Source organism: Siniperca chuatsi, linkage group LG6, assembly GCF_020085105.1.
Source record: "Siniperca chuatsi isolate FFG_IHB_CAS linkage group LG6, ASM2008510v1, whole genome shotgun sequence".
NCBI lineage: Eukaryota > Metazoa > Chordata > Actinopteri > Centrarchiformes > Sinipercidae > Siniperca > Siniperca chuatsi.
Window position 1 is genome coordinate 19879135 of NC_058047.1, and position 10799 is coordinate 19889933.

The following is a 10799-nucleotide window of genomic DNA, read 5'->3' on the forward strand; positions in this document are numbered from 1 at the left end:
CTTTACTCTTCAAGTCTATTTTGTTTTACGCGCATAACTACAATGATTGTATGTTGCGGCTCTGAGTGCTGACAAAAGGCGGGTGACCTACATTCAATACTGTGCCTGAACGCATCCTGTGTAGACACAGAGGGAGCACCGAAGCTGCTACTGCTCTGCTAACGTGCTGCTCACGCGACGCCTCCTGTGTAGACAGGTGGAAAACATACCTGTGGTGGAAGGGAGTCTACGAACATAACAGATGAAAACAACGCTTATCTTCCAGTTTATGCTTGCTAAACAGGCGTTTTAATAAATTACTCTTATTATTGGCATTTTACTCGGGAAGGTTTTAGCCTACTGCATAAAACCTACAGTATCGAACATAGTTCTCGTTAACTCGAGTAATAACTTTCACTTCACCTGGGTTCATTGTCTCCTCCGTGCCCTTAAACAAGCCTTAAGAGTCTTGGATAAGAAAGCATAATTATTGTGATATACTTTGTGAATTTAACATGTTGAGCTTCGGAAATGTTATTTTGTATTCCGATTTTTTAAAAATTGTGTGTGTGTGTGTGTGTGTGTGTTTAAAAAAGCTCACAATACTGCCCCTCCACCACTGGAAAGTTTAGTTGAACTTTGCTCAGAGCACATGATCAGAGCTTCAAGGACATTGTTGCCCTACCTGCCCAGGGACTGCAGATGTAAAGTAGGTAGTAGCTAAATCTGTTACAAAGCATCTCTTTTCTCTGTATGAGAATTTGTTCTCATACCCAAAAAAAAACTTGTTTTGTTATTTGTAGTGTCAAAGGTCAAGTAGAATCTTAGCTTTCTCTGTTTCTAATCTGTGAGATGCATAAGAGTGGTTGATTGATCTTAGAAATGTCAATAACAGATACTTTTCTGTTAGTACTGTAAAAAACTAGGAACAGACATACAATTTAGGAACTGGAGTAATCATCATACTCAAGGATTTAGGAAATATTGAACTATATCATCACATAATGAGGGGTCATTTTAGGCCTTAAACGCAGAATGATTAGGAGTTTCCTAAAAAAAAAAACAATGTATAGACTCATACAAAAATAATCCCTCTCAATCATTACTTATGACCCACTAGAAGTGTGCAGCAGTGTTTGTATCTGCAGAGACCCTGCTCTCTGCCTATATTTTCTTATTTTGCTGTGTTCAGGATGTTTCTGGGCATCAACGTTTGGGCAGTGGGTGTGTAGCCCCCAGCCAATAACAGCGTGCAGGGTGTGAGGAAGCTACGACAACTGAGGACACAGCGCTGAAAAACGCAAATATAGCAAGGCGAAACACCAAGCGGACAAAGCTCGTTCCAAAATGAGAGTGAATCTGGGGTTGGCTTTTACCCATTGGTGAGCACTGAAGGAGAGGATGGGCATGAAGAGCAACACGGAGTGGGCCTGTTTTCTGTTGGACTGGTAGGTGCCAGCAGTTAGCTAGCTTGCTAAAGTATCAGCTTTTCCAATACAACAAATGTAACATTCCAAAAATAGTAGCTAGCAGTGTATGTACACACTAAGTCCTACTGCTATCAACCAATGCAAATATCTTTGTTTTGAGAGAATAACCCTTGAGGTCTGTAGTGCTGAGTTTGAGTTTAGAACATATGTATAAAGATGGATGACACATCTCCACCTTCTCCCAATGTACAAAGATGAAGCCAAAATATCCCGGATAAGGGAGCTGCCATCTTGTGCTGGTGATGTAATTTGGAACCAGAGTCTGCACAGTAGTGATTGAGTTGTAGCCGCGGTATCGAGGTCCCACCCATACACCCGGCCGACTCAATCGCGAGCCGGCCTCAGCTGTCAATCATGACGTGTAACCCCCTTTTTATAGCATCAAATAACTAATTTAAACCAAACTTAACAGAAAAATACATCAGCGTGATATGAACTACCTAAAATGACAGAAACCATCTTTAGGAAAAATTTATTTGACGTGTACTTTGATTTTTTTGTTTGGCCCATGTCCCATCTGCTAACATGGAGGGGGTGGGGTTTATGACCTATACTGCAGCCAGCCACCAGGGGGCGATCAAGACGTTTTGGCTTGGCATCTTTATATACAGTCTATGATTAAGAATAAGTTGATTGTCGGAGACTCAGTGCTAGTGTCTGTAATGAGCTGGTATATAGCTGACGATAGCTAACATTCCTGTTGTCAGTGTATTTTTTTTCTAACGTGAAGAACTGATACAACAACGTTGTCATATACAGCATTGGGCGTGTGCTTCTGGTGTCATTGACCTGGGGAGGAGGATCTGACTTTGAATGTTGTGTTTACAAACTGCAACCAACAAATCTCATTCTGCCTTCAAGCAGAATCTCTCACATTTGTTTTTGATGGTGAGTTGTCATTGTCCCACAACTAAAAATAAGTGCACACTATTTTTCAAATACTTTTTTATTTAATTCCATTTCAACCTGAATTGTCTTAAAGGATGCCGTCCACCATGGCTCAGAAAGGAAACGCTCACCAGGGAAACACAAACACAGAATTTCACCCTAAAAAGATTAAAATGTTGGAAAATTCTTGCTAAATTATCCAGATATGATTTAAGAGACAGTGTTGAAATGGCTTGAGGATTATTTACATCATAGACAGCAATATGTTACTATCCAAAAACAAGTCTGACACAGTTACAAAACCACGTGGAGTTCCTCAAGATTCTATTCTTGGACCAAATGCCTCTGACACAGTACTGCCAATACTTTCTGCAGATGACTTCCTATCTTTCAATAAGTGTAATAAGTTTGCATACAGTCCGCAACTTATAGTGTAGCTTCCCGCAATGTACGGTGAAGGGGTGGATAGTAACCCATGGTGGAGGAAGTATTCAGATCCTTTACTTAAGTAAAAGTACTAATACCACACTGTAAAAATAGTCTGTTACAAATGAAAGTCCTGCATTGAGAATGTTACTTGAGTAAAAGTATGTAAGTATAATCAGGAAAATGTACTTAAGTAAGTAGCATTATTGCTTGGACTGTACTGACTGGGATGTTTTCAGGACTGCTACCAACTGGATAAGTTCACAGAGGCTGTGATGTCATTCATCAGCTTCTGTGAGGACTGCTATATACCATCACGCACAGGGTGAGTCATAACAATGACAACTCCTGGTTCACAGCTAAACTCAGACAGCTATGGTTGGAAATGGAAAAAGCATTGAGGAGTGGAGACAGGGATAGGTTTAGGGAGTCAAAGTACAGGTTTAGCAAGGCGGTGAGAAAAGCTAAATGACTGTACTCAGAGAGACTACAACACCAGTTCTCAGCCAACGACTCTGCTTCTGTCTGGAAGGAGCTCAGACAGATCACCAACTACAAACCTTTAAGGTCCTACTCTATTAACGACTTGCACCTGGCCAATGAATTCAACTGTCGCTTTCAGAGACAGTGGGACAGTCCTGACACCATCCCCCGTGACTCCATCCACCAACTCCAGCCCACCAGCTCCACCTCCCCCACCTCAGCAGGGGCCTGGGCATCTCCACAACTGCCCACCCCAGAGGCTCCCCCCTCCCCTACTGCAACAACGACTCTCTCGATCCTGGAGAAGGATGTCAACAGACTCACTGTGCTGATCAGCTGTCTCACTGGAGACATGCCATGTGCCATGTGGTACTGAGTCTTTTGAGTGCCTTGTGTTGTCCCGCCTCAGATCCATCACAGACTTCCTGTACAAGGAAAAGTACTTAGTTACATTCCACTACTGGATTGAATGATGTTTGTTCATTTGCGCAACCATGTATTTGCTATAACAATGAAAATATTTGAAAAACAGTTATAAACAAGGAATGATGCAATCCATTAAATCTTAACTCTCTGTTAGCAAAATCCAATGGATGTAAAATGATTATCATGTCAAATGTGACACATTTTATTTAATGTGACAGAAAAAAAACACACAGTAACACCAGTGACACAATGAAACACCAGTGACATACACAAGACCAAAGATCCTTATTCTTCAACTCTAATTAAATAGATGAGACTAAATTGTTATATTTGGCATAAAATCAAAGACTATCATTGACATTTAGTGAAAGCACTTAGTAAAAGTTCATTTTAATATCAGAGTTTAACTCGATTAGAAAACAACTAAAATGTCCAACAAAGTAGGATACATTGTCTAAACTACAATTGTTCACTACTATTTTATGTCATGCTATGTTACTAGGTTATGACTAAGAGGGATAAACTTGGAACTGTCCCTATTTTACATTTCATGGTGCCTTATTTTACTTGTGCTGCTGCCCCATAATGAACTCCCACAACTGCTGATCAATCTGAACTGAACGCTCATTCAGTGCCAGGTAGGGTTCATCGTCATATTGCACAACACACCACTGCCCACTGTGATGCTGTTCGATGACATTAGGTCTGAAATCTTTTCCTGTTTGACTGATTGCATCCATACAAGAGTAACCTCCTCTAGACTGTGGTATGGACAAACAAACACCCCCTCAGCAGCCTGGCAGAAACAGCTTATGTCCCTGTATTTGAGAATGCTGGGAGAAACGCTGAGGACCTCATGCATTTTCATTGTGCCTTTAATGGTGAACATGGGCACTTACCTTAAACCTTCATCCTTCTTCTCAACTCTCTCCTTACTCATGTAATAGAGTTTCACCTTGCTTTTATCCTTCAGCAGCTGGAAAAAGCTCTGTGCATCAGGGATATCTTTCCTTTGACAAACTAATGTGTCAGCTGTTCTCTTCAGTGCAGCCCCCACTCCATCTGGTGCGCCCTTTCTGTGGCTTGCCTCGAAGAAGTTCCATGTCATTGTTGAGAAACCCCTCTGGTGTGACTCAGTGGATATGATGAAAACGTTTGAGAGGTTTTTGTATTGGGTGGCAGGTTCATCACAATAGTTGGATGGTTTTGGACATAAGTGTGGTCCTTTGCCACGAAGTGAAGAATGAACCTTTATAGCTGGTGGGACATGCCTTCTACTGGGGGACATGGTACAGAAGGGCATGGGGGCCTGGTTTGCCAGATAAAGCACTCTGGTGTGGAGGGTCCCTTACTGATGTGACCCACCCAAAGTGGACTTACTAGATTTCATTGTGAGTATTTACAAGCATTGTTCTCGCTGAAATCGATGTGGATCAGGGAGTGAGGCTCTCTGGCATAGTTGCAACTAACAGTTGATGTAAATAGTCAACAACGTGAGGAGGACAGCACAGCGTTCTGCAGGTTAGCCGCCAGCATGCGACTACCTGACTTGTTTGGGTGAAGACCATCTTGTGCAAACAAGGAAGAATGATCACAGAATAAGTTGAAGTTGTGAATAAAACCAACGTCATGGGTGCTGCAGACAGACTGGAGCCAGGTATGAAGGCAGAGGATCCTGCTAAAATGGCCAATTCCACGACCCAGTGTAGGAATTGGACCCGAAATGAAAGTATGCTTTCCACTGCTGTTGAGCAGGTCAAAGAGGTGGATGAAGTCTGCTTTCGTCAGCTCCGATTGCTGACGGGCGGTGTCATTGGTGCCGACATGGACTATGATTTTCGTGATAGTCGTCGGGAGGGCAGCCAGAAGTCCGGGGAGCTTTTCGAGGATGTCAGGGGTCGGAGCTCCGGGAAAGCAGCGTGTGACCGCATTAACGAAGCGGATATTCCTCACTATGGAATCTCCAACTATCAGCATAGTCCCAGGGATAGTTGTGGCCGGGGACTGCTGCGGCAAGGGGGCAGCGTCCTCCTTAGCAGAGATGTTTGCTGCAGTCTCAGGACAAATGAGACCTCCAGAGCTTCTCCTGATCATGGCCTCTTTCAGTAACTTGCAGCGAGAGGAGGAGGAAGACTTGACCGCTGGAAAAAGGGAGCGTCCCTCCAGTGGAGGAAAGTCCTGCATATCCAGGATGTCAAACCTGTTGGCCAGTAGGAGGTCCCAATGTGAAGGTGGAGGAGGCAGGCGCTTTGCACCATGTCTGTCCTTACAGGCTACAGTCCAGTGCTCCGGTTGGCGTGGAGTTGAATTCACTGGAGCCTTCTCACCACCCCCGCCGACATGACACCCCATGATGTGCATCCACTGGGGCTCGGCAAAGAGTAGAAATGGCAATTGCTTTGGGCTTTGCACCCATGAGGAGCCACGGATCTTCAGGCTTAGCTGAAACAGCTTCATGCTCCGGGGCGCCAGTGATGATGGAGCCGAGCCACGGAAGAGTGGGATCATTGTCCAGTGGTGGAGTGGAGCAGTCAGGGGAGTGAGAAGGGATGGTCGCAGTCCGGTTGCCGCAGCCAGAGGAGCTGAGGACTGCAAGGTGTTTTGCCTGGGCTGAGGCGACAGTGGAGAACTCCAGGATGTGCTTGTCTTTTTCTCTGAGCTCGGCTTCCAGACAGGCGATACTTTTCTTCATCTTTGAGACGGTAAGGTGACAAGATCCGCACTTAGCCATCAGGCATCATTTAGTCCGTGAGAGTGCTTCAAAGCTTAAAGTCCACAGTAAAGTCCAGAAAAGTGCTACAAGCTTAAAATCCTTGGTGAAAGCGACCGGTTAGCCTAGCCGCCAGGCTAAAAACAAACCTAGCTAAGTTAGTAGCAGTGGAGATACTCCGGTAAACCACGTCGAGTTGCAGCCAGCTTAAAATCTGTTAAGATCCACACGTCCAATGACCGAAAACTTTTACCAAGTTAAAACATATAGGTAAAACAATGGCCAGGAAAACAGTGTAGCATAGAAAACTTGGCTTAAAAACTAATGTCAATTTAAAAATATGTCAATTTATGATGGTTTAAGACGAAGCTTCTAGCAACGCTTCTGCCGGGTACACAACAACGTCTATATGATGTATGCATATACATATGCGTTTTGTCTCCTTGGGAGGCGCCATGGCTCTGCACTGAGCAGTTTCTGAAGTACTGGAAACCATGGCCTCCCCGGACAGTTGGGGACTACTAGCAGTAGTTTGTGGTCTCCCTGTTGGACTATGTGTCACACGAATGAGTGGAATTAGAGGAAAGGCATACAGAAGGCAGGCTGGCCAAGCATGAGCTAAGGCATCCTGCCCCAGAGGACTGGTCCTCTCCATTAGGGAATACAAAAGGGGACTATACATTGATGTTTCTGAGGCAAAGAAGTCCACTTCTGCTCTGCCATATTGGCTCCAAATCATTCCAACTACCTCTGGGTGGACTCTCCAGTCTCCCTGTGGTGACCCTTGGCGGAACATCACATCTGCTGCACTGTTCTGCGCGCCTGGGAAATGCCCAATTAAGGAGCTGCTGTGACACTCGCAGACCCTGCCAGGACCTGGTGCCTCCCTGATGATTGATATGATATACTGCCAAGGTGCTGTCTGTTCAAATGAGAATATGCCAGCCCTTCAGTGCTGGGGCTCAAGTACATTTATGTGCTCTAACCTCTGCTGCCCACTCCATCGGCCCTTGATGGTCCTGCGCTGCCAGACTGCACCCCAGCCCAATAGAGAGGCGTCTGTCTCCACAACCTCTCAGCAGGAAGGGATTACTCCCTTGGTCAGATACACCTTTCTCCTCCAAGGCTCCAAAATCTGGCAACAAAAGCTGGACACCCTGATGCTCCTGCCCCCTGTGCCACTTAGGATCTAAGTGGAGTCTGTTGACCCAGATTTGAAGGGGATCCAAGGAACGAAGACCCAGAGGGATGACCATGGACGCTGCTGTCAGCATGCCCAGCAGCCTGAGAAAGAAGCCGTATTTCAAAACCTTGCCCCTCCACATGCAACCTATAAGTTGCAGAATACTCACTCTCTTCGGAGAAAGGTAGGCTCTCAATGACTATGAGTCGAGTGTCATGCCCAGGTAAACTACCCTCTGACTGGGTGTAAGATTGCTCTTGGTGTAATTCAATGTAAGGCCCAGCTGGTTCACATGGCCAAGGAGTGTAGCTGTGTCTCTGACTGCCTGCTTCGTGGTTGGGGATATGGTTAGCCAGTCATCAGGTATAGTAAGATTGTCAAACCTCTGGCTTGCATGGGAGAAAGGACGGTTGCCACGCACCTCGTAAATATGCAAGGGACAAGTGAGAGACTGAATGGCATCACTCTGAATTGATACCCTTGTCCTCGCAAACCTCAGGAACTGCCTGTGGTGTGGTGCAATAGGCACATGAAAATAAGCATCCTTGAAATCTATTGACACAAACCAGGCCCCCTGTGCCACTGACTTGAGAACATCTGCCATCCGTAACATTTGGAATGGCAGAACCTTCAAAAACTTGTTCAACCCCCTCAGGTCTAGGATTGGGTGGAACCCGCCATCCTTCTTCGGAATAAAAAAATGAATAGAACCCACCAATACTCTACAGGCTCGATGGCGTCTTTCTCTAAGAGGCCTGCTAGGTTCTGGCTGAGGGCCAGGGATTTTGTGGGATCTCTGACCACAGACATTCTGACCCCACAGAAAGTGGGTGGCCGACATTGGAATTGTAGTGTGTATCCCCCCCGATCCTTTGGTGGGGGGGCGATTACTGGTTGTCTGGTTCTCTTGGCACCTGAAAAGCCGGCTGGGAAGGAACATGCCGGCATTGATCGTAGTGCCCAGAATAGCAAGAGGCTCTAGGTTGTTCACCCTGGGCAAGCAGGTGGATGAGAGTGGCTGGGACCTGGCGGCAAAAGACCCCTCTGCCTTGGAACTGGAATCAGGCCCCGCCGCAGGCCAGCACACTGCTGCCTGGCTTGAGCTGCTTGCACACTGTGCTCTAGTGCCTGCTGGGCAGCCAGCCCAAACATTTGACCTGGGACCACTGGAAGGGAACGGAGGGTGCGATGACACACTTCCAACAGATGGGACTGTGCTAGCCAGATCTGGTGGCATGGCAGTGTCACTGTCAACATCAACCTTCCAAGCTCCCTAGACATGAAAGCAAAAGTCTGAAGGGATGCATCACTGAGGGTGTGGGCAGAGGAGTCCGCACCAGATTCCTACAGGATCTGAGACAGAGCCAGGATAAGGTGAGAAAGGGAATTAATGATATACACCCCATGCATGCTGCTATGTTATAACTCCTAGCATGGAGATCATCAGTCAGTCGACACTGAGGACAGGGATAGTGGGCAGCAGGTCTGAAAGTCTCATCTGGTGATACTATCAAAGAAATGATAGGTTTGACTGGGGCCATACGATTGAAACCAAAGCTACCTGCCTCCTGCATGGCAGCCAAGTTTCTGCAATCACTGGTGTGATGGGAGAACAATTTAGGATCTAACCAGCACCTTGGGAGCTCTTCAATATAGGGCTTAGAAGGAGAGGCTGAAAAGGCGAAGGGCTGTGGCATCTGCCTGAAAAAAGCACTTGAAGGAGCTGCTGCAGCAGGAGCTTCGTCCAGCCCTAGGTGTACTTAAGCCATACGAATTGCTTGCTTCAGTGTGGCATGGCCAGTTTCTAATTTATATAATTACCCACCATCAGACCCCTGAGAAAAAGCATCAGAGGTATGGGAGGCTGCGTCATTATCCACGTCTTGCCTTTAACTGCAAACAAACTGCAGGAGGCTGTAGGTGACAGTACATCGTCCTCTTGACAAGACGAGTCCTTTGTGGCGGAGTCACCACTGGGAGCTGGCCCCCTATTATCAGGCTGGAGATTTAGCAGGAGCTCCTTAATCTGGGCAAACTCAGAGGAAAGACTGTCAACTTAGAGAGCCAAAGTGTCCACCTTCCTTATTTTTTTAGGTAGACCATGTGAGACCACACTGCTTCTGCATTCTTTAGATGATGTTGGGTCTGCAGCCACTCTAGCAGGTGACTACCCCAGTAACATACCACCTAACGATGTACTCACAACCAATGTTGCATCCCTCTGAGAGCAGAGCGCGAACAACGCAGCGGATCATGCAATGCAGTTAGAGGCAAAAACACCCCTGCTTTAAGCTACTGTATGAACAGGGTCAGCAATGAACCAGGCAAGCCCGGGATGCCACTGGCTCTTAACAGTGGCTATGTGGTCAACCAAGAGTAGCCTACTTACCTGTCTAGCAGTAGTTCAGGTCGAACTGAAAAGGCAAGTTCACCGCTGTCTATCCAAAATAAAGCCTCTACTGGACAAACAAATGAAGCACCAACCCTCAGGTTACGAGGCTACAAGCAACGAGCCAAATTGACCTGCTATCAGCTTCTTCTATTGTGAGAAGATAGCAGGAGCAGATGGCGTGATGACATATGTATGTGGTGTGCACCCTACATTGTCCCATGGTCACAGGTGACTTTGTTAGTATAATGACTTGACCTGCGCATATGCAAGATAGAGATATCCAGTGCTAAAGCACAACTGTCTCGCTGTCAGGAAGAATGAGATAGAATGTACCTCAAAGTCTGTTGCACACTATTTCGAGGAAACGTGTCGTTCAACCTGGATACCGTAGCAAAACACACACCGATGTGGTCAATCATGGTATACTCACTAGATTATGTAATTTAATTCATTTGCATTCTTTCTTTTTTTTTTTTTTTTTTACAATTCCCTAACAATAAAGTAGATCATATCAGTGAGTTCAACTAAAAGCTTTATATGAAATCACGAGATAAATGAGAACATTTCTGATAACTGCAAAGAGACAGTGGACTTAACCTTGGACCTTCATAGCTCTTCAGGCTATAGGTAAAAGGAAGTCAAGCGATGTCATCAGTGTCATTTTTATTTAAAAATAATAGATTTTTGTTACACGGTAACACCAGTGACATGACCCAAGGCGACCACTACTTTCATTATATATTTTATAATATTTATCTGACTTTTAAAAAAAATGTATTAATATATTTGATAGTTATGTATACATAATTTCATTTTAAATGG